Consider the following 25,458-nt stretch of genomic DNA (forward strand, 5'->3'; position numbering starts at 1 on the left):
GCCAATTGTGCCGTTGTGGGCGGGGTTATGTGGCGCTAGTGCCGCGAGGCCACGCCCACTTAATACAATCTGCAGATGATAAAAGGACACTTTTTACTTGAACAAGCACCATGACGTATGATATGAAATAAGGTATGAAAAACACTAAATTTACCCTTTACACCTGTGTAGAGATGTCAAAATGAACAAAGGGGGTGACAGTGTCACTTTAAGTAATGAAAGCGGGAATCTGATTGGTTTAAACTTCACCAAAAGTGAAAGCTGAAGGCTCCCTATAATGTTCTCCTTGGAGACTGGTATATACATTGGCCAGGTCACAGCTCAGAGCAGCAGGACAGGAGGGGCGTGGCTACAAGGGGCGGGCGTCTAGTACGTCATGTTGCCTATAGCGTGAGGCCGGGCTTGCTATTGGCCGCCTATATACACGTTGTAATCACAGGCCACCTCTATTGGCACGTCCAGCTGGCCGTGTGTGACAGGAAGCCGGGCTCCTTACATCACATAACGGTCCAGGCTGCTCCGCGCCTCCTATTGGCTGCCTCGATAGATGCTGGGAGTTGCGCGCTCCCGCAGGCTCCTCCCCCTCCCAGCCAGTAGGAGGCGGTGACGCGCACAGGCGAGGCGGGTTCCCGGCGTGAGGCGCCTGTAGCGGCTGTTGTGTGCCTGTGTGTCCGGTGACGAGTTGGCTCCGTGCTCGCACAAGGGGAGGAGGCCTTGCCGGGGGATCCGGCTGGAGGTGACGGCAGCAGCGACGTTGTGGAAGTAGCGGATCTGTCGGTAAGCGGCGGCCGGGTGTGTGGTGACGAGGGGGCCGGGCAGGGAGCGCAGGAGACGCCGGGGATGCGGCCCGCCCTCAGCGTTAGGCCCCGGCTGGGAATCTCCCTGTCCGGGCTGGGTGTGGAGGGCGGAAGGAGCGCGGCCTGTCACCGGGACTCCCTCCCCGAGCGGTGTGCGGCTCTCCCGGCCGCGTCCTCTTACCGCATCAGTGTGTATTGTGCCTGACGCGGTACCGGCTGCTGTCACCCCCCGGGAGCCGGTGCTGGGGCTCAGGAGTGTCCGTGTGCCGCCTGTGCTGTCCTCCCGGCCGGCTGTGCGGGGGGTGAGGCCGGTGAGGCGGTGGGTGTGGTGAGGAGGCCGGTGTCAACACAGCGGACGGTGACATTGTGCCATCTATATACTGTGTGTGCCCCATCTATATACTGTGTGTGCCCCATCTATATACTGTGTGTGCCCCGTCTATATACTGTGTGTGCCCCGTCTATATACTGTGTGTGCCCCGTCTATATACTGTGTGTGCCCCGTCTATGTACTGTGTGTGCCCCGTCTATGTACTGTGTGTGCCCCATCTATGTACTGTGTGTGCCCCATATCTATGTACTGTGTGTGCCCCATATCTATGTACTGTGTGTGCCCCATATCTATGTACTGTGTGTGCCCCATATCTATATACTGTGTGTGCCCCATCTATATACTGTGTGTGCCCCATATCTATGTACTGTGTGTGCCCCATATCTATGTACTGTGTGTGCCCCATATCTATGTACTGTGTGTGCCCCATATCTATGTACTGTGTGTGCCCCAGCTATGTACTGTGTGTGCCCCATATCTATATACTGTGTGTGCCCCATATCTATGTACTGTGTGTGCCCCGTCTATATACTGTGTGTGCCCCATCTATGTACTGTGTGTGCCCCATATCTATGTACTGTGTGTGCCCCATATCTATGTACTGTGTGTGCCCCATATCTATGTACTGTGTGTGCCCCATCTATGTACTGTGTGTGCCCCATATCTATGTACTGTGTGTGCCCCATATCTATGTACTGTGTGTGCCCCATATCTATGTACTGTGTGTGCCCCATATCTATGTACTGTGTGTGCCCCATATCTATGTACTGTGTGTGCCCCATATCTATGTACTGTGTGTGCCCCATATCTATGTACTGTGTGTGCCCCATATCTATGTACTGTGTGTGCCCCATATCTATGTACTGTGTGTGCCCCATATCTATGTACTGTGTGTGCCCCATATCTATGTACTGTGTGTGCCCCATATCTATGTACTGTGTGTGCCCCATCTATGTACTGTGTGTGCCCCATATCTATGTACTGTGTGTGCCCCATATCTATATACAGCTATATACTGTGTCCACCTCATCTGTATACTGCCTGTCCAATCTATATACTGTGACATTGTGGCTGCTGTGGGTGACCTGTAATTATATACAGGGTGTCTGAGCTATATACTGCGTGTCCACTTCATCTGTATACTGTGACACTGTGGCTGCTGTGGGTGACCTGTAACTATATACTGTGTGTCCACCTCATCTATATACCTGGTGTCCCATCTATATACCGTGTCCAGAGATCACTCTGCCCCATCTATATACTGTGTCCAGAGATCACACTGCCCCATCTATATACTGTGTGTGACCTGTAAATATATACTGTGTCTGAGCATCGCCCCATCTATATACTTTGTATCCACCTCATCTATATGCTGTGTCTGGGGATTGCCCTGCCATATCTATATACTGTGTGTCTAGGGATCGGCTTACCCGAGGAACCAGATGGAAGGCAACAGGTAGACGGTATATTGCTATATATGGTATATAGGGTGTATATGGTATACAGGTATATGGTATACTGCTATATACGGTATATAGGTATATGGTATACTGCTGTGTATGACAAGTAATCTGTGTGTTGTGGAGTACTCACCCTGATTGACCTCTTATACAGGGTAAGGAGAGTATTCACCCTGCTTATCTCCTATATACAGGGTAAGGAGAGTATTTACCCTGCCTATCTCCTATATACAGGGTAAGGAGAGTATTCACCCGGCCCATCTCCTATATACAGGGTAAGGAGAGTATTCACCCGGCCCATCTCCTATATACAGGGTAAGGAGAGTATTCACCCGGCCCATCTCCTATATACAGGGTAAGGAGAGTATTCACCCGGCCCATCTCCTATATACAGGGTAAGGAGAGTATTCACCCGGCCCATCTCCTATATACAGGGTAAGGAGAGTATTCACCCGGCCCATCTCCTATATACAGGGTAAGGAGAGTATTCACCCGGCCCATCTCCTATATACAGGGTAAGGAGAGTATTCACCCGGCCCATCTCCTATATACAGGGTAAGGAGAGTATTCACCCGGCCCATCTCCTATATACAGGGTAAGGAGAGTATTCACCCGGCCCATCTCCTATATACAGGGTAAGGAGGGCATTCACCCTGCCCATCTCCTATATACAGGGTAAGGAGAGTATTCACCCTGCCCATCTCCTATATACAGGGTAAGGAGGGCATTCACCCTGCCCATCTCCTATATACAGGGTAAGGAGAGCATTCACCCTGCCCATCTCCTATATACAGGGTAAGGAGGGCATTCACCCTGCCCATCTCCTATATACAGGGTAAGGAGGGCATTCACCCGGCCCGTCTCCTATATACAGGGCATGGTATGGACTGTCGGTGTGGCCTGGGGCCTATGGGGAGGACCAGTGTGATCTCTGAGCAGTTACACGGAGAATCTTACCATTTGATGATCCTAGCAGCTTTTTACCCAGTTTGGTTACGTTGTCGGTGGGTGATACACCTGATGGTGACCCTGCCTCCCAGCTCACAGCCGCCCAACATGGGGAATGGAAAGAGTTAGCGGTATATGCTAATAATGGTGTATGGTGATACCGCTGGGTGGCTGCTCCAGGCACAGGACGCGCTTCTCTGCAGATTAAAAACAGGAAGAGGGTGTTTTTTCTCATGGGTTACACAGGCAGCTATGTGTCTTCTGACTGGTTCATAGTCTGTCGCAGTGTTCACAACCTGTGGCTCTACAACTTTTGCAGAACTACAACTCCCAGCATACATTGACTCCATAGGCTATGAGGGCTTGTTAGGAGTTCTGTATGGCATAGTAAACCAGTCCTGTTGACTGACCTTTTTAGCAGTGCTGGTGTGCAGCCTATAAGTAAATTGATGTGGATTTGTCTGCTCAAAAGAAACTGCATCATGACCGCAGTCCCTCGTCGCCCCATACAAAGTTGCATGCAGTTGATAATGCGTTGCGTTTGGGTAGACTGGATTGTGGCAGAGGAATGACTCCCCCCTCAATGAACGCTTGATGGAAGTCCTAGTCACGGCTCCAGCTCCTACATCTGATGTAGGCCTCTTGCTAACACTCTCTGTAAATTCCCGATCCCTGGACCTTGGACTTTTCCAGCGCACACGAGAGCCGAGAGGGTTTTGTCGTATTTACTGGTATACCGCTCTGTGATCAATCCTCTATAAATGTAAAAAGTGCTGGAAGCTTTCCCCTGTTGGACAATGGCTTTTTCTGTAGCTTTGGATATTGGGGTTCAGCCTCAGTTTGCTTCTAACATAGAAAGCACAAATCCGTTATTGTACTTCGTCCGTATCCAACAAGGAGCCTGTGTGTTTTGGGACGTTGGAGACAATAGCGACTGTTTTGCTGTCCTGTCCCTTGGCATAATATACAGGGGAAAGGAATGACCTTTTGGGCCTAGTTTCTTAACCTGTTGCCCGTAGCTTAAACGTGACCGGTCAGTCCAGTTAAAGGGTATTCTATTTTAATTAAAGGGACAGTTTACATCCTGGTATGGGTGTAAAATATGACACCATATTTGTTTCGTTTGGTTGAGCACCGACTCTTTGTTTACTTCAATTTGGTGTCTCGCTCTTCTCATGACATTAATTTGTTTGTAGCACCGACCTATTCACAGCGCTGTAAAGGGGGTTACCTTTCCAGCAGCGTCTCCATAGAGAATAAATAGAACCGCTGGTCACATGCTGACTCACGGCTGTATTTAAAACAAAGGAATTGGGGGGGGGGGGCAAGGAGGTCTGACCCCCATGAGCTTACTTGTCCCCTATCCTGTGGAGAACCCCTTTAAGGAAACCATAGTACCCAGAGGAAACTTACTAAGGGTATGTGCACACTACGGAATACTGATGGAAGACACATTGCGGATTCCGCAGTTCGCACCTGCTTGCAGACTCTGGTGGCTGTGCGCTTCTCCGCTGCTACCATAGGCTTCATACTATGGTTTGCCAGATTCCACCGTCCGCCCAAAGAACGAGCAGGTTCAATTGTACAATATAGCTATCTGGCTTTTATTGTGGTTTCTGTAAAGTCCCTTTTACATAGGCCGACTATGAGGTAAATGAACGTTCCTATGAAGGCTAATTCCCAAAAATCATCCCATGTAAAAAGGATTGCTGATCAGCCAGTCGTGCAGCAAGCACAGCTTTTTCGGCAGCTTGGATCTCTTGTGCGGCCATTGGAAATAGTTATCTGCCGAATATCGCCCTGCCTCAACTGGTGATGTGAAGCTAATGATATTGATCACGATTGTTTGTGCGTCCTGGGCGCACACAGAACCCTTGTGGTGGCACAACACCTGGGAAAGAGCCCATTGTGAAAATTAGGAAAAAACAAAAATGGCTTCCCTGAAAGGGAATGTATCATCAGAAAATGACTTATTGTTTAAATGTATTATGTTAAAAAAAAAATTTGGTGACTTTTTTTCTAGTTTTCCATTTTTCTACCTTTCTACCTATGTTATAAAATTCTGAAACTTGCAGTTTTCACTCTCGCCACTGGGGCTGAAACTACAAGGACTGGGGCAGTGATATTCCATCATGCCTGACCCCTATCACCACCTTTTGGAGTCTCCGTCGAGCCTCATACACTTTATACTGACTGCTAAAATCGCTCTATTACAATTCTTATAACACTTATCCTTTGGTCTATGGGGCCGTGTGAGGTGTCGTTTTTTTGCGCCATGTTCTGTACTTTGTCAGTAGCTTGCTTGTGCATATGCGACTTTTTGATTACTTTTTATTACAATCTTTCTAGATTTGATGTGACCAAGAATCAGCAATTTTGCGCTTTATGCCAGATGAGGTCGGTAGTGATAGGGGGTCAGGCGGGATGGAAAATCACCACCCAACTCCTTTAATTGGGGAGAGCTCTCTGGCTGAGGCCTAACCCTCTTCTCCACATAGAGAACAAGAAAAGGCAATTGCTGTCTGCGTGCTGCGCCAGATATGAGGAAAATGTCTGTTTTTTAATATTAGTCTTCGCTTTTCCATTTTTCTATCTATACTATAAAACCCCCAAATCTTACAGTATTCATTCTGGCTTATTGGCCCAATAATAAGCTGAAACTTCCTGCTCTGCGGGGATCACTTTTCAGCAGTCTCCCTTTTATAGATAGGATTAAAGTGAAAGTTAACACCAGTATAGATAAGATTTGACCATTCAGTATAAGGGCTCTTGTACACAGCAAGCTAGTGCTGATCAGTGAGATTGGTGATCGTTTTCAGAACCTTTACAAGACTAAATCCATAATGCAGCGGGGTCACACGAATGATGGCTTTTAATTTCATCATAGCCAGCGACCTATTCTCATTTACATGGAAAGATGTGCAGCCTACTGGCCATGATTCTATGGGCTGCACAAAAGATACGATCAACGAACTGCGGCTCAGGTGCAAATCATCTTCTGAAATAGTTATAAGGCCGTGTTCATGCACAGTATGAGACCGACTGTTCTGTGACCCAGCCGCAGAGTTCTGATGCGGCCGCATCCGTGCACGCCCGCATCAGAGCCACACTGCGGCTACGGCTGCTCGCTCCCCAGTGTGCACTGACAGGGTTTTCTGCGGCCGCTATTCATGTCAGTTGTTTGCGGCGCCACTAGGGATCCCAGCCGGAATGTATATCGTGTTTACACTCCATAGATTCCATAGGCGGCAACGGCACGTATATTTTCGTATTAATCACGGCTGTTGCAGTCGGCAGCAACCGCCTTAGTTAAACGAAAATAGGTAATTATATACAGGGTGTCTGAGCTATATACTGCGTGTCCACTTCATCTGTATACTGTGACACTGTGGCTGCTGTGGGTGACCTGTAACTATATACTGTGTGTCCACCTCATCTATATACCTGGTGTCCCATCTATATACCGTGTCCAGAGATCACTCTGCCCCATCTATATACTGTGTCCAGAGATCACACTGCCCCATCTATATACTGTGTGTGACCTGTAAATATATACTGTGTCTGAGCATCGCCCCATCTATATACTTTGTATCCACCTCATCTATATGCTGTGTCTGGGGATTGCCCTGCCATATCTATATACTGTGTGTCTAGGGATCGGCTTACCCGAGGAACCAGATGGAAGGCAACAGGTAGACGGTATATTGCTATATATGGTATATAGGGTGTATATGGTATACTGCTATATACGGTATATAGGTATATGGTATACTGCTGTGTATGACAAGTAATCTGTGTGTTGTGGAGTATTCACCCTGATTGACCTCTTATACAGGGTAAGGAGAGTATTCACCCTGCTTATCTCCTATATACAGGGTAAGGAGAGTATTCACCCTGCCCATCTCCTATATACAGGGTAAGGAGAGTATTCACCCTGCTTATCTCCTATATACAGGGTAAGGAGAGTATTCACCCTGCCCATCTCCTATATACAGGGTAAGGATTCTATGATTCTATGGGCTGCACAAAAGATACGATCAACGAACTGCGGCTCAGGTGCAAATCATCTTCTGAAATAGTTATAAGGCCGTGTTCATGCACAGTATGAGACCGACTGTTCTGTGACCCAGCCGCAGAGTTCTGATGCGGCCGCATCCGTGCACGCCCGCATCAGAGCCACACTGCTGCTACGGCTGCTCGCTCCCCAGTGTGCACTGACAGGGTTTTCTGCGGCCGCTATTCATGTCAGTTGTTTGCGGCGCCACTAGGGATCCCAGCCGGAATGTATATCATGTGTATACACTCCGGCCGAGATTCCATAGGCGGCAATGGCACGTATATTTTCGTATTAATCACGGCTGTTGCAGTCGGCAGCAACCGCCTTAGTTAAACGAAAATATATCTTGTGTGAACATAGCTGTAAGGCCTTATGCACATGTTCAGTGTTTTTTTTTTTTTTGTTTTTTTTTTCTTGCCTGTTTGTTCTTTCCGCCATCAAAATCCGCAATCCGTCAAAAAAAAAAAAAATGCAGATTGTATGCACAATCCAAATTTTTCGAGGATCTGTTAAATTTGTACTGTATTAGTTTAAATAAGGTAGATCAGGTTCAAAAACTGTAACCAGTTTGTCCGTTGCACATCCACATTTTTTTGCAGATGTTGTGAATGCCAAAAGGTTACTGTCTGTAACCTCTGGATCTGCGCTAGGACATTTTTTTTTTTTCAGAATGTAGGCTCATAATGTACTGATGGTGTGAATGGTCCTATAGAAATCAATGGGTGATAACTCAACTACGTAATTGCAGACACAATTATGGAACATGTGAATAAGGCCTTAGGTGAAGGCTACACATAGTACCTTTTATGTATCCATCTTTGCTTCCAGAACATAGGAAATTGCTGTGAGCACTTGGGAACTCAAATTTGTCTCGCTGACTAAAAGATTTATCAGACAGATTTTTGAAGCCAAAGACAGGAATGGATTTGAAAAGAGGAGAAATCTCAATCTTTCCTTTGACCTGTTTCTAGTCTGTTCCTGGCTTTGGCTTCAAAAATCTGTCAGATAAATCTGTGTTAAAGGCACCCTTTGTCTGTTGGAGAAGTAGACCAAACATTGTCACTTAAGTTCAGTCTATTAACGTCAGTGAGCCTCATCCTGGTTATGCCATGGTATATGCCCAGTCACGTACCCATACGTACATGGCGTATTTTCTGTAATGTCATGAATTCTCCCTCTCTGGAGCTTCACAGAGAGATCATATGCCATTTAGGCAATAATCTAGATGTACTATGGAAGTGAGTACTCCAGGAAAATAAGCCAGGACTGGGAGAACTTCCTAAGCATCAGTGCTGGAATGGTGGGGATGTTTCCTTAAAGGGTCTGGTACATTTGTAGTACATTATTATAGGGACTACCATCTTGGCAAATCTGAACAGCATTTAGTGACATGCTTTACTGCAAGCCTCATGGACATGGACAATATCGAGACTCAAGGTCACTCCACAGGGAGGGGGAATCAGAAAGACTTTTGTCATCTGTCTACTGGTGTCCCCTTTTACTGTAAAGGCTGTGTTCACACTACGTAAGTACTGTAGTAATCACGGCCGTTGTAACAATGGCTGTGATTTCTATGGTACTTACGTAATGCTGCACCTGAGGAAATCCCGTCTGGAGTGTATACACATAGTATACACTCCGGCCGAGATCCATAGCAGCGCTGCAAGAGACTGACATGTCAGGTTTTTGCGGCCGCTATTCAATGAATAGCGGACGCAGAAAACCCTGTCAGTTCACACAATGGAGCGTGCAACTGCAGTACTGGCCAGGATGATCTTCTCGGACACTGGCCGTTCCGTGACCCGTCTAGGTCACGAAACGGCCGGTATCTTACTACGTGTGAACATAGCCTAACAGTGTACAGATCGCTTTCCAGCAGAAGAAGTAGTCTCAGCTTAATTTTAAGCCTAGTGGCCAAAAAGAAAACTGCTAGATGTCTAGATAATTTTTTTTTTTTTAATGCAAATAATTAAATGGATAGTTAGAGGATAAGAAGAAAAGTTAGTGAATATGTTTAGCGTAAAAACTTGATTCTAAGGATACCTGTCACAAAGTCTGGACCTGGTCAAGCGCGCAATCCATTTGTAGCAGGAAGTTTAGGTTTCATGGAGACAACCACACCAGGTCAGTTATGCGCACAACCTCAGTTGGATCAGGATGTGGGTGGCGTGCAGTTATAGACCCGGCGTGGTCGTCTGCATAGATACCCGAAGCTCAGCTAATGTGTTGCTTGCTGCTTTAAACAATAGGACATTTTCTGCTGACACATTACCTTTTGAGACTATGTTCACAGACCGTATTTTTGATGAAAAGGGAAGTTTTCAGGTAAAACTATGACCGTTCTTTTCATAATGCAATGATTTGTATTAAAGTCAATGCAAACAGTGGCCGTTGTTTCACACAATGTATTGCACAACATCCGTTGTTTGGCTGCGGCCGGCGAAATAATGTTCATTTATTTCCAACAGTTGTCCATAGACGTCAATACAATTTTTTTTATTTATTTAAAACAACGGCCTTTGTTTTGAGTGCCAAATAAAGCCTGTTGTTTATATGTAGTGGGGACATGGCCTGAATGTGACTTCACTCCTCAATGACTGTTCTGATCCATGTTGTAGCTGTCAGTTCAGTTTCCAGTTTCAATCATTTTCTTCGGAGAATTTTATTTTAAAATAAAAACGATGTTGGATGTTTAGAGCAGAGCTTCTTTAATTGTGAGTTGCCCCCTAGTGGCTGGTAAGGCACAGGGGAAACTAAGCTGCAGGCTCCTATATGCTCAAGCTTTTTAGACTGTTCTGTACAAGCTCTTCACAGTTGGAGAGATAGAAACCTTTAACACAGGCCTCATTCACACACAAGTTGTTTTTCTTTTGTTTTTTTTCTTTCCATAAGGGTACAAACACACACACCGTATACGCAGCAAATCTGCAGCAGATTTGATGCTGTGTTCAGTTATTTAAATCTAATCTGTTGCGTATTTGCTGCGTATCGCAGCAGTAAATACGCTGCGTATACGGTGTGTGTGTTTATACCCTAAATCAGGATCCTGGAAGCTTAAAGGAGAAGTCCGGCGAACATTTTTATTAAAGTGTTGTATTGGCCTCCAAAAGTTATACATATCCCGAATATACACTTATTAGGGAAATGCTTATAAAGTGCTTTTTTTTCCCTGCATTTACTACTGCATCAAGGCTTCACTCCCTGGATAACATGGTGATGTCACTTCCTGGATGACATGGTGATGTCACTTCCTGGATAACATGGGGATGTCACTTCCTGGATAACATGGTGATGTCACGCCCCGACTCCCAGAGCTGTGCGGGCTGTGGCTGCTGGAGAGGATGATGGCAGAGGGATGCTCAGTGTCCCTCCAGTGCCCTTTGTCCCTCAGTGTCCCCCTGCCATCATCCTCTCCCGCAGCCACAGCCCGCACAGCTCTTGGGTAGTGATATCACCATGTTATCCAGGAAGTGACATCACCATGTTATCCAGGAAGTGGCATCACCATGTTATCCAGGAAGTGGCATCACCATGTTATCCAGGTAGTGGCATCACCATGTTATCCAGGTAGTGGCATCACCATGTTATCCAGGTAGTGGCATCACCATGTTATCCAGGAAGTGGCATCACCATGTTATCCAGGAAGTGGCATCACCATGTTATCCAGGAAGTGGCATCACCATGTTATCCAGGAAGTGGCATCACCATGTTATCCAGGAAGTGGCATCACCATGTTATCCAGGAAGTGGCATCACCATGTTATCCAGGAAGTGGCATCACCATGTTATCCAGGAAGTGGCATCACCATGTTATCCAGGAAGTGGCATCACCATGTTATCCAGGAAGTGGCATCACCATGTTATCCAGGAAGTGGCATCACCATGTTATCCAGGAAGTGGCATCACCATGTTATCCAGGAAGGGAAGCCTTGATGCAGTAGTAAGTGCAGGGAAAAAGCTTTTTTTGGTAATAAGTGAAGAAACAGAAAGCTATACATATGAAGCCCACTTCTTTGGGAGCATCTGAGCCAAGGGCAGGATTCGTTCTGCACATTGGAAGGGCCGTCCCTGAGCCCTGACTCTTGAGATGCGGGATTACAGCCAACTCGAACACACCATTTGGATGTTTGGAAGTGCAGGGGTCTAGATCGTATGTTTAGCTTCCTGGGCATTTTTGGGGTGACTGGTACCAATCACAGTGAAGCCTTTTAAACTTCTGTGTATATTTCAGCTGACCTCAGAATTAGGGCAGAACTCTGCCGACACCTGAAGCAATTCCACAGCATCCAAAACTTCCAACAACTGCACTCGGAAGTTTAAAAGGCCTCACAGTGACCCCTCATGTAAAGTATACCTGTCATTTATGGAAAAGTTCTGACATGATTGGTTAAATGAACCCCGCACTGATCAGGAAAACAACGTCAATCGTTTGTGTGTGACCTGTAGACTAAGGGTACTATTGCACAGGCCCGATCATTATTATAAACAAGCAGTGATCTGCTAGATTCGGCGCTTGTTTACTGGGCCTATTACACAGACTGATCATTTAGCAAGGGCTGCACATTTATCTTTATCGATGTCCATGCAGCCCTTACCCAAACAGTTAATACATTACCTGTCCACGTTCCTGGGGTTCTCCCACACTCTGCGCCCCGGCACCGCGCTCTCTGGAGCTTCAGAGCGGCCTGTCAGCCAGGCCAGGAACATAGACAGGTAATGTATTAACTGTTTGGGCTTCTCCTTGTCTATTCCTCTGATTGGTATTAATTGATTGACGTGTGAAATGTTTTTGTAAATAGAATTTTAAGGCCCAATGTACTAGGTAATTTATCTCAGAGTTCTGTATTTAAATCCATCATTCCTTGACATTGTAAGGGTGTATCCCTTAGCAAAGCAAGTATGAATCATAGCTTCCTTTAGGTGTGTGTTGTGTAAGTACTGGCTGTGCTACCCTACATAACTCATTTCACTTCTGATGGACCTACAAATGTTTACAGAGGTTGTTTAATGAAGACCACCCCTGTGTACATGGCTTAGAAGGGGCACCCAGCTCACAACATGTAGTACCAGCACTATAAAAGCAGCTCTCCTTTTTATTATGTGAATGCGTATACATTTCAGCGGCAGCCGTGTAATACTAAATTGTTTTGCAGGCGATGGCTTCCCTCAGGACAATCAGCTGATCATTTCATTCATAGCTATACAACTTTGTAATATCACTTTTTATTAGAATTTTATTTATCTTTATTAAAGTTTGTATTGATTGGAGTGCTGCTGCCAGAGGCTGTGTCCGGAACTGCAAGGCTACAGAAGCCCTGACATAGATCTTGGCAACATTGATACTGCGCCTCCCCCGTGTCTATTCTAATACTTATTAGCATTAGAGGAAGCTGTGTGTGGCAGGGGCTCTGCAGCAAAGTTAGCCGGGGATGACCATTTCTGCACAAATCTACACAAGCTCTGAACGGTCTTTCTTTAGGTTTGCCCAGATCTACCATACCATGTGAGGGTACGTTCACACTGAGTAAATCAGGTGGAAGTTCCACTGCTGAATCCCGCCTGTGTGACACTGCTACTCTATGGGAGAGTGTGCACTCCTCTGCTGCCGCCGCTCTCCGCTTAAAGTGACACTGTCCTCCTTTTAGCATTATGACTTCTCTACACAGGTGTAATGGGTAAATTAAGCAGTTTTCTTACCTTATTTTATATCATATGTCATGGTGCTTGTTCCAGTAAAAAGTAATCAACTGCAGATTGTGCTAAGTGGGCGGGGCTTCACAGCAATATAGTTACATAGTTAATACGGTTGAAAAAAGACACAAAGTTCAACCAAGGAGGGGATGGATACAGGGAAGGGGGATATACAAGGAGGGGATGGATACAGGGAAGGGGGATATACAAGGAGGGGATGGATACAGGGAAGGGGGAGGGGTGATAGGTTCTATACATATGCATTTATATTATTTTGCTCTAAGAACTTGTCTAGCCCTGTTTTGAAGCCCTCTACTGTTTTTGCTGTGACCAGATCCTGTGGTAGACTGTTCCACAGATTCACTGTTCTCATGGTAAAGAAGACTTGTCGCCTCCGGAGATTGAACCTTTTTTTCTCCAGGTGGAGGCAGTGCCCTCTTGTCTCTCCAGGCGGAGGCAGCGCCCTCTTGTCTCTCCAGGCGGAGGCAGCGCCCTCTTGTCTCTCCAGGCGGAGGCAGTGCCCTCTTGTCCTTTGAGGGGGTTTTACCTGGAACATCTTTTCCCCATATTTCTTGTAGGGGCCATTTATATATTTAAATAAGTTAATCATATCTCCCCTTAAACGTCTCTTGTCCAGACTAAACAAATGTAATTCTTTTAATCTCTCCTCATAACTAAGATGCTCCATTCCCCTTATTAGTTTAGTTGCCCGTCTTTGTACCCTCTCCAGCTCTAGAACGTCCTTTTTATGAATCGGGTTCCAAAACTGGACGGCATACTCCAGATGGGGCCGCACCAAAGCTTTATAAAGCGGTAATATTATATCCCTGTCCCGTGAGTCCAGGCTTGTTATATACATGACAATATCCTGCTGGCCTTAGAAGCAGCTGACTGACCTTGTGTGCTGTTCTGTAGTCTATTATCTACAAGTACACCCAGATCCTTCTCCATCAGTGACTCTCCCAGAGTAACCCCCCCCAGGACATATGATGCATGCGGGTTATTAGTACCCAGGTGCATAACTTTACATTTATCTACATTGAACCTCATTTGCCAAGTGGCAATAGCACCACTTGGTCCTACCCACAGCCCCACCATTGGCCCGCCCCTCCATGATGTCATTGGCACATAGGTCCCGCCCCTTTGAAATGGTATGGGCCGGTCTAGAGGGGGGTGGGGCTCGACCTTTAGGCCAGCCCGTTCCAATGTTTGACAGGGGCGGGGCCTATGTGCTGTTGTCATTGAGGGGCCCACTTAGCACTATCTGCAGTTGATAAAAGATCACTTTTTTTTATTTGAACAAGCACCATAATGTATGATATAAAATAAGGTATGAAAACTGGTAAATTTACCCATTACACCGGTGTAGAGAAGTCAGAAAGCAAAAAGGGGGGGGGGGAAGAGTGTCACTTTAAAGAAGTGACATGTCACTACTTTGAGTGGAGAGCCGCAGCAGAGGAGGAACGCGCGCTCTTCCATAGACTGGGTATGGAACACTTAGGCGGGATTCCGTGGCGGATCTTTCCACCTGATTTACTCATTGTAAACATACTCTGACTTTGTAAATTATGCACATGCTATACAAAAGCTTTCATAGATCAGGCTGACAGTACATACACTGCAAATAATAAATCCTCTTTATTGTATTTAAATGGTACTGTAATGAGCTGCAGTACCATTCACAGCCACTAGAGTGTACATAGCAATTTCTGGTAAAAGGCAGGGCCTCTTGTCTGAACTCTGCCACTCCTATCAGCTGATCTGTGAGTGCCGTCAGATCTGGTACTGATGGCCTATCCTAAGGACTGTCATAGAAAAGCGCTTTAAAGAGATCTAGAGAAATAATCACCGGCATACTGGGGGTGTGGGAAAACAATAAAGAATATATACTTACTCATCCCTGTGCCCCGCATCTTGGCATTACTGCTGCTGACCCTTGCCAGCCTCCTCCAGCTCTCCCTGACACGTTAAAACTTGGTGATACTTCCAGCTATGCGGCTGAATGTCCTTTTCTATCGGCTTTCTGGTACGTCACAGCCCCAGAGATGGATTGCTGGCTCAGCCAGTCACTGACTGCAGTGTTGTCCCACCCCAGTCACTGACTGGCTGAGCTGGCAATCCATTAGCAGGGCTGGGGACACTGCAGCCCGCCCACTGCTTCCTACGGTCATGCTTACCTACAGTATGTATTATCAGGTATGCATAAGCCGCCGGTCTCTAATGGAGACTGGCTGCTGTAAGGGTCCCATTACATGGGCTGACTACAGCCTGATCATATTAGTAAACGAGTGTTGATCTGCTAGATAATCGGTCAGAAAGGGCTGCATGGACATCGGGACCGGGGAAGAGGTAAGGTATCAGGTGTTTGGAGAATCGTCGGCTGTTGGCCGTGCATTGTTATTACATGTAGCGATGCGTGGTCGGCGCCCGACAATTTTAGGTCCCAACATAAAACAACAATCAGCCGATGATCCTTGTCTCTATTGCATGGAATTGTCCTGTGTAGTAGGGCCCTTACTGCGAATAGGTGAAAGAGACCGCTCGCTGGAAAAAAGAGGTAGGGGGCTGCAGGGACATATTAGCAGGCTTGTGCAAGTTTATCTTTAAGAAAGTAGACGACTGCTTTTAGGGTAGTGCAGTGTTTAGTAGGGCTGGGCGGTATACCGCAAAAATACCGATAGTCACTGGCGTCGGTTAACCGACCTCAACTTAGCCAGGACGGTATCTGCAGTATTTTTTCTGCTGCTCCTCCACCTCTGACATGCCGGCGTCACTGCACACAGGGACGCTGGTATCAGAGCGGGAGGTGGAGGAGCAGCAGGGCTCAGGTGACAATGCCGCCCGTCCGAGCGCCCTCACTCGTCCAGTCCCAGGCCCCATCCTGCCGCACCTGTCCATCCATGCGCCCACCCGTCAAGTCTGGTCCCGTCCGGCGTCCCTGCACACACAGCACATTGACATTGCCCTCCCTGGCACCAGTCCTGTCCGAGCGCACCCCCCTTCCTCCGGCCGGCGAGCGCTGCACATGTCAATGTGCTGTGTGTGCAGGGACGCCGGACTTGACGGGTGGGCGCATGGATGGACGTGTGGGGAGGGGGTGAGGGCGCTCGGATGGGCGGGGGGCGCTTGGCTGCGGGGGGTGGGTGGGGCGGCATTGTCAACTTGGCCCTGCTGCTCCTCCACCTCCCGCTCTGATACCGGAGTCCCTGCACATGTTTTTGTGCTGTGTGCTGTGGGACTACAGGTACCAGCATGCACCTCCCTGTATAATACACTCCTATCCGCCTGCCATTCCTATGTGCCCCCTGTAAAGTTACACACCCCCTATTCACCCCTCCGTATAGTTATACACCCCTGTCCGCCTTCCCTGTATAGTCATACCCTCCTATCCGCGCCCCCCCCCCGTACAGTCATACAACCCTGTCCGCCCCCCCGTATAGTCATACGCCCCTATCTGCCCCCCACCCCCCCGTATAGTCATACACCCCTATATTCCCCCCCCCCCTCCTGTATAGTCATTCACCCCTATCTGCCCCCCCCCGTATAGTCATACACCCCTGTGCGCCCTCCCTGTATAGTCATACACCCCTATTCGCCCTCCCTGTATAGTCATACACCCCTATCCGCCCTCCCTGTATAGTCATACACCCCTATCCGCCCTCCCTGTATAGTCATACACCCCTATCCGCTCTCCCTGTATAGTCATACACCCCTATCCGCCCTCCCTGTATAGTCATACACCCCTATCCGCCCTCCCTGTATAGTCATACACCCCTATCCGCCCTCCCTGTATAGTCATACACCCCTATCCGCCCTCCCTGTATAGTCATACACCCCTATCCGCCCTCCCTGTATAGTCATACACCCCTATCCGCCCTCCCGTATATAGTCATACACCCCTATCCGCCCTCCCGTATATAGTCATACACCCCTATCCGCCCTCCCGTATATAGTCATACACCCCTATCCGCCCTCCCGTATATAGTCAATCACCCCTATCCGCCCTCCCGTATATAGTCATACACCCCTATCCGCCCCTATCCCTATGTGCTGCCTGTATAGTCCTGTAACCCGATCCCAACCTCCTGTGTAGTAATGCACCCCAATCCATCCCCCCCATATAGTCATACACACCTATCCCTCTGTGACCTGTGTATACCCTGTAGAGGCTGTATACCTGTATATACACATGTCCAGGTCTCTGCTGAGACCCCCTAATAATAACAAATAATAATAATGATAATAGACTAACCATGGGTTACTGCTCAGTGCTGACTTTTTTAAATCAAAATATCGCCAGTTTGGCAGGGCAAGTGGGTGTGGTTTGCAAAAAGGGGCGTGTCATAATTATAGTTCAATTATCGTTACCACGGCTACAAGTGCGATAAACCGCGATATTGATTTAGGCCAATATCGCCCAGCCCTAGTGTTTAGTAACCTAGACTATAAGCTGTCAGCAATGACAGGAAAACAGCAGAAAAAAGTAGTACACAGCCCTACAAATATAACTGCTAGACGAAATGGAAATAACCCTTATAAAAGCCATTCATTTGAATAGGGCTGAGCTTCAGTGCCATAATGTGCTATGGGCCCCTCTCTTTTTGCAGCAACATCTGCTAGGAATCCAGTGTTTAACCCCTTCAGGACTGCGGACGCAACTGTACGTCCATTGTGGTGCATTCTCGCTCATGGATGTACAGTTATGTTTGTGGATGAAAAGGGCACTGAAGCCATGCCGTGCCATCCGAGGCGGACCCCCGCTGTCAGTGATAGCCGGGCACCCACCACTACTGCCACACTCTGATAATTTAAAGCATTATAGTCCTATAACCACATAAAGTGAGAGACCCTGAAGTGTTATATCAGTTTTTCTGGTTTTAACTCCTTACGGTTTCAGGTGTACAGGTACGCCTTGATGATTGGGTGGGCTCTGCTTCTGAGACCACTTACTGGGTTGATGGGGAGGGGGCACTCTCTGTAGCCCATTAGCAATCTTGCAGTGTTGAAGCCTGTGAAGCTCGGCCACTGGTCTCTTAAGAAGTTCCCTTAATGTTTTCTTTGGAGGTGTTCCCAAGTAACTTTGCAAACCCAATATGGTACCCCCCAAAAAACAACCTAATAAATAGCAGACACCAAATCCCTAAGGTGGTTCTTTATTTCTGTAGCTTGTGAAGCAAAGAGCACACTAGGTGCCACATGTGAAATATCTATAAACTGTGTAGAGTTGTGGCCCTACATATAGAGATGAATGTTTGTGTTGGGTAGCCTGCTGTAAGGGTATGTGCACACTTCCACCATCCGCTCTAAGAATGAGCTGGTTCATTTTTTGGGCGGACGGCAGAATCTGGTAAACCATAGAATGAAGCCTATTGGACCACTGGTGGTGGTGCGAGCTGCGGGTGTTCCGTCGGGATTCCGTAGTGTGCACATGCCCAGATTACAATTGAAAACATGCAAAAAAAAAAACTTAAAAAAAAATGTTGCCTTCTCTTTAATTTTCAGAATCTATCGATGTAAGTATGGTACATCAAACCATCTATTGCAACAACCACCTTCACAACAATTAGAAAAAACTTTTTAAGGAGAAGCACTTAAAACATAACTTTTAATTAGTATACATCTAAAATAGTCACACCGTGTCGTGTATATACAAAATCATTCGAAAAAATATAAATCCAGTCTTAATGCTTACTAGAGTACGTTAAGATGTCAGTGGTGATTAGTACAGCGGTGTCAAAGTTACAAGTCCACCCTGAATCTACCAGTAGACAACACATGTACCACAATTCTTATAAGCAGGCAAAAAGACTATAGCACCTGAAATGACCAACTTCCCCGGATGCAACCCACTGTTAAGCAAATGTCGCCAATCGCACAGAATTGGGAGGCCAGGTAAGTGTAACGTCAGTCAAAATCACCAGATATTGTACCAAGTAACCACGCCCAAAGCGTTTCAAAGACCTATGTCAGTCTTCTCATCAGGGGCCAAACGGTCGCAAAAGTCTGGTACAGTAGAATTAGGAACAATCAGAGTGAACATATGTAGATAATAACATCAAAGAACATATGGCACTAGGGATGGTGCTTCCAGTGGGGACCAGGGGCAGCTTTTATATTCACTATCCCAGAAGACCGCAAAGACTTGCAGGTGATGTGTCCAGATACTTGCAGTGGCTGGTACTGGACACTGAGTGGGAAAATGAGGAGGGTAATAAGTACCACGAATAATCGGTTTGTGAACAAAGCCATGTATATGTAGTAGCATTAAATAGTCCAACAGTGTAAGTACAATTTGTGATACTTACTATACCCGCTATGTCAGTTCACTGTAGCGTGAGTTTAACCGACCGTGTCAAAGCTTACCTATAAGTAAAGTTATAGTGTATTAGCCCAGTCATAATGCTCAGTTCAGGGGAGATGACCCAGACATAAAAACTACTTAGTAGTCCTCCACCACGGGGAAAGCATCCCTGCATCCTGCAGTGGCAGAATGTCAGGAGCGCTAGTTGCGGCCCTGCTAAATAGCATGTGCGGGCCCGCGTTCGGGCGTGTGTGTGACGTCACCAGCAAGCTCCGGAGTGCGCCGAACAGATTTCCCCTCCCACGTTCCGCCCACTGTGGGAGTGGCCCACCCTGCATAGTAAACAGTGATTTGACAGCGTGATGTGCGCTACGGAGATGGTGATGGCAGGAAGACACTCGATACATTGTCACCATCGGCGCTGCAAATAAAAGTCAGGCTTCAGGAGAAGTTTTAGATACTGGTTTAGCGATGTGTCAAGATACTGTGGGATTAATATAGGGTATGTTTTAGCTTTATGAATTAACCCTATACTCTTCTATCAGGGCGCTTTATGTTGGGGGGCTTCCTAGACACACATAGTAATTTAGTTGTGAACCATAGGGCAGGGATCGATATAGGGAGGACAGTGTAGTCTGGTCATTAGATGAGTAGGGTTACAAGTCTAGGGAGAGGGAGGGTGGCCAAATATGGTAGAGACAGTCTACATTTAGGCCTATTTGACCCTAGAATGCCCAACACTAAGGCCCTAAGCCTAGGTGGGGTGGCCGTCCTAATAAGGACGGTCCCACTCAGGAACCTACCCTAATGTCCCCTGATGTACCCTACACTCAAGGACAAACTGGCTTATCTATCTCGGTTCCAGTCCACTAGGACTGTCCCTAACTACCTTGCCAAGCCAGTTAAGTCTATAAGGTCGAGTAGTTAGATGAAACAGGCAAAATTCATGGTTTCACTTAAACCCTTTGGATATTGTCTGCAGGGTATAAGTCCATCTGCTCTCTTTTTGCAAGAGAGCTCTGTCTAGGTCACCTCCCCTGGCTGAAGGTTTCAGGCAGTCTATAGCTGTAAATACAAGGGATCCCGAACATCCCCCATGTGACTCGTGGATGTGCCTGGCCAAAAGGGTATCTCGTTTATGTCTAATGTCTCCCAAATGTTCGAGTATTCGTCTACGCCACTCTCTGATGGTTTTGCCCACGCATTGTTTTCTACAGTTACATGTTGCCACATAGATAACAGCGTTACTGCTACAGTTAAGGAAGGTATTGATGGTGTATGCCTTACCCGTATTTATGCTCATGATCCGCTTTGTTTTAGCCACGTGATCGCATGCTTTGCAGTGCCCACAAGGATAACAGCCCCTACCCTGTAGGGAGTGGAGCCAAGTGCTAGGTTTAGGGAGGGGATTTAAATGGCTGTTCATAACCAGATCCCCTATACTTCTCCCTCTGCGGTAGGTTATGAGTGGGTACTCCCCAATAATGTCACTACAGTCTGGGTCCATTTTAAGGATATTCCAATGTCGGGAAAGTACGACCCTGACCTCTCGTGATGCCCTATCAAAGGTCCCAATGATCCTCAAGGTGCCCTGTTCTTCTGCTTTGGTTTTTGGTGTTAACAATTCTTCCCTCTGTCTGGATCGGGAAGACTGGTAGGCATTGCGAAGGGTATAGTCAGGGTAACCCCTGGCGAGGAACCGTGTTCTTAGGTCGTTTGCTTGTTTCTTAAAGTCATTGTCCTTCGAACAGTTCCTTCTGAGGCGGAGATATCGACCTTTTGGTATCCCTCTTTTGAGGGGAGTAGGGTGGCAACTCTCCCACCTCAGAAGGCTGTTCGTGGAGGTCTCTTTTCTGTATATTGTGATGTAAAGATAGCCTTGTGGTGTTTTGGAAATCCTGACATCTAAGAAAGTCAGTGAATGGTTATTAATCTCAAAGGTAAAGTGTAAGCCAATAGAATTAGTATTAATAGATGCCATGTATAGGGAAAAGTCATCTACAGTGCCAGACCAGAGGATGAAAATATCATCAATAAAGCACCATAAAGAATCAATAAAGAACCATATCCCCAAAATGCTCTCTTTCATCCGATGGCCTCCCACCAGCCCAGGAGTAGGTTAGCATAGGTAGGCGCACAAGGACTACCCATGGCCGTACCCCTGAGCTGGTGGTAGAAACGCCCATCGAACAGGAAGAAGTTTCTGGTAAGTATGTATTTCAGAAGTTCCAAAACAAAAGTATTATGTGCCGCATATGTGTGCCTCTTGTTGACAAGAAATAATCCACCGCTTTTATACCCCAATCGTGGGGTATGGATGAATATAGTGCCTCCACGTCTATACTCCCCAACTGCACTTCTGGTTCCACAATGAGGAATTCAAGTTTTTGTAGTAGGTCACTAGTGTCCCTTGTGTAGGAAGGTAGGCTTAGGACAAAATCCCTCAGGATCTTGTCTACATAGATCCCTATGTTTTGAGAGAGGCCCCCTATCCCTGCTACAATGGGTCTACCCTTAAGTGGGCTGGTCCCCTTGTGGACTTTGGGTAGGGCGTAGAATGTAGGAGTAACGGGGCATTTTGGGAGCAAAAACTCACTCGTTGTCATCAATTAGATTTGCCTTTTTCGCCCTACGTAGTATCGATCGCTGCCCTATGGTTCACAACTAAATTACTGTGTGTGTCTAGGAAGCCCCCCAACATAAAGCGCCCTGATAGAAGAGTATAGGGTTAATTCATAAAGCTAAAACATACCCTATATTAATCCCACAGTATCTTGACACATCGCTAAACCAGTATCTAAAACTTCTCCTGAAGCCTGACTTTTATTTGCAGCGCCGATGGTGACAATGTATCGGGTGTCTGCCTGCCATCACCATCTCCGTAGCGCACATCACGCTGTCAAATCACTCTGTTTACTATGCAGGGTGGGCCACTCCCACAGTGGGCGGAACGTGGGAGGGGAAATCTGTTTGGCGCGCTCCGGAGCTTGCTGGTGACGTCACACACACGCCCGAACGCGGGCCCGCACATGCTATTTAGCAGGGCCGCAACTAGCGCTCCTGACATTCTGCCACTGCAGGATGCAGGGATGCTTTCCCCGTGGTGGAGGACTACTAAGTAAGTACTGAACTGAGCATTATGACTGGGCTAATACACTATAACTTTACTTATAGGTAAGCTTTGACACGGTCGGTTAAACTCGCGCTACAGTGAACTGACATAGCGGGTATAGTAAGTATCACAAATTGTACTTACACTGTTGGACTATTTATTGCTACTACATATACATGGCTTTGTTCACAAACCGATTATTCGTGGTACTTATATTACCCTCCTCATTTTCCCACTCAGTGTCCAGTACCAGCCACTGCAAGTATCTGGACACATCACCTGCAAGTCTTTGCGGTCTTCTGGGATAGTGAATATAAAAGCTGCCCCTGGTCCCTACTGGAAGCACCATCCCTAGTGCCATATGTTCTTTGATGTTATTATCTACATATGTTCACTCTGATTGTTTCTAATTCTACTGTACCAGACTTTTGCGACCGTTTGGCCCCTGATGAGAAGACTGACATAGGTCTTTGAAACGCTTTGGGCGTGGTTACTTGGTACAATATCTGGTGATTTTGACTGACGTTACACTTACCTGGCCTCCCAATTCTGTGCAATTGGCGACATTTGCTTAACAGTGGGTTGCATCCGGGGAAGTTGGTCATTTCAGGTGCTATAGTCTTTTTGTCTGCTTATAAGAATTGTGGTACATGTGTTGTCTACTGGTAGATTCAGGGTGGACTTGTAACTTTGACACCGCTGTACTAATCACCACTGACATCTTAACGTACTCTAGTAAGCAGACTGACATTAAAAGACTGGATTTATATTTTTTCTAATTTTGTATATACACGACATGGTGTGAATATTTTATTGATGTATACTAATTAAAAGTTATATTTTAAGTGCATCCTTCTCCTTAAAAAGTTTTTTCTCTTTAATTTTGGCTGATTTAAATCCTGTGAAGCATCTAACGGGTAACAAAGCAGCTGCAGTTTTTATATTTTGATTATTTGAGGATTTCTTGAAAATCAGATTCACTTCAGAGATTATTGGTTCCCATTTAAAAGTTTTGGAAATTTTCATGAAAATAAAATAAAAAAATTCGACATGGAGAGAAAGGAACGGCTGCACATCCCATCTATGGCTGATACTAATGCCGCTAGGCCTATTTTAAAATTCAACACCAGGGTGTCTGTATATAATTTGATCAAACCATAATAGCCCCGTGTACCACATGCATGTCCCCTGGTTCGCACGGGTCCCTACGCTAAGGGTGGTATTACATGGGCCGAGCAGGGCCCAATAATACCTGTAAACGAGCGCCTATCTGCGAGATCATCGCTCGTTTACTGGGCCTATTACACGGCCCGATAATCGTTTACCCTTGCTAAACTGGCATACGTTACCCATCTACGTTCCAGGACTGCTCCTGACGTCCGCTTCTCCCCGGATCCCGCGCGCGCTCTAGCTTCACAGCTGACAGGCGGGACCGCCACGGCCTGTGATTGGCTGAGCGGCCTATCAGCTGACAGGCCTCTGTGAAGCTAGAGTGCGCACGGGACCCGGGGAGAAGAGGACGGCAGGAGCAGCCCTGGAACGTGGATGGGTAATGTATATCGTTAGTCGCCGCTCGTGCACTGCTATTACACGCAGCGGTGCCCGACAAAAATAGGTTCTAACCTATATCAACGATCAGCTGATCGTTGTCATCGGCTCATCGTTGCATTTATTACACGGAGCGATAATCGGCTGAATCGGGCCAATTCGGCCGATTATCGTTCCGTGTAATAGTACCCTAACTCCACACAGTGTCAGTCAGTGACCGCCAACCCCGCAAAGCGTTCACATGCAGAATTGCCCTGCAACCCCAATGTTACAGGACCAAACCCAAAATGCTCCACCAGAACCCGGCCAGCACCACCGGCGGGGGAGGCTGCCCCCAAACAACACAAGTATGAATAAGTTATTATGCTCACCACTGCTGCTCACACAGAATGGGGAAGACATAAGGTACTGACATGTGAGCACAGGCATATCCTGCTAATTGTGGTCATGTGGGTCTTATAAAGGAGTGTGAAAAAATTACTGCTAAATCCCCCAACCTCTAAAGTGAAAGGGCGTTTACCAAGTAATGGCACCTGGTAGTACCCTGCTGCTGTGCCTGTGCTGCAGTAACCAATCACAGCTCAGCTTTCATTTTACCGGGACTTACAAGTATTTGAAAGCTGAGCTTTGATTTTTTTTTTTTTCTTTTTAACTACTATACATGTGCTTCCGACTTTATAAATGTCAATGTCTGTCTTGCATGTAAGATATATATATATATATATATATATATATATATATATATATATATATATATCTACCTTTACTTACACGGCCATGCTCCCCAGTGTCGTCCTAGCTTCTCACCGCAGCCACCGTTGCCACATCTGACACGGTCTCTGAAGTGACAGGCAATGCCTGATGTTTAAACTTGATGAAAGACAGCCGATCAGTTCCTCGGCTGACTGAGCAGATAATCGCCCGTCTAATAGGGTTCTTACTATTGTAAGAACAATAGTTAAAAATAAAGTCTTAAGGCCCTATTACACGGAACGATTATCGTCCATATTCAGACAGTATCGCCCATTACAGACGATAATCGTCTTGTGTTAAAGAAGGCAACAATCAGCTGACATGAGCGATGTCGGCTGATCGTTGCAGTTTGTCTTTCAACATATTGGAAAGACAGACTCATATAGCAGCGATCTGCTGCCGTCGCTCCGTAGAATAGGGGCGGCGGCAGCAAACCTGGCTACTATATTCTATAGACTCGC

The 25,458-nt window shown here is 46.7% G+C and overlaps 1 protein-coding gene across 2 annotated transcripts in view; it reads left to right on the forward strand.

Annotated features, from left to right (window-relative positions):
- The first annotated feature begins 571 nt into the window (after positions 1 to 571).
- The window catches only part of RAP1A (RAP1A, member of RAS oncogene family), a 50,849-nt gene continuing 25,962 nt past the window's right edge, over positions 572 to 25,458 (forward strand). The window contains exon 1 of one of the 2 annotated variants that reach the window (XM_069946288.1): positions 572 to 777. The gene's annotated coding sequence lies outside the window, so the exon portion shown is untranslated. Of the gene's footprint in view, positions 778 to 22,980; positions 23,004 to 25,458 lie in introns of those variants that run through there. The other variant, XM_069946289.1, reaches the window with a different exon arrangement.

Source organism: Dendropsophus ebraccatus, chromosome 11, assembly GCF_027789765.1.
Source record: "Dendropsophus ebraccatus isolate aDenEbr1 chromosome 11, aDenEbr1.pat, whole genome shotgun sequence".
In the NCBI taxonomy this organism is placed as follows: domain Eukaryota; kingdom Metazoa; phylum Chordata; class Amphibia; order Anura; family Hylidae; genus Dendropsophus; species Dendropsophus ebraccatus.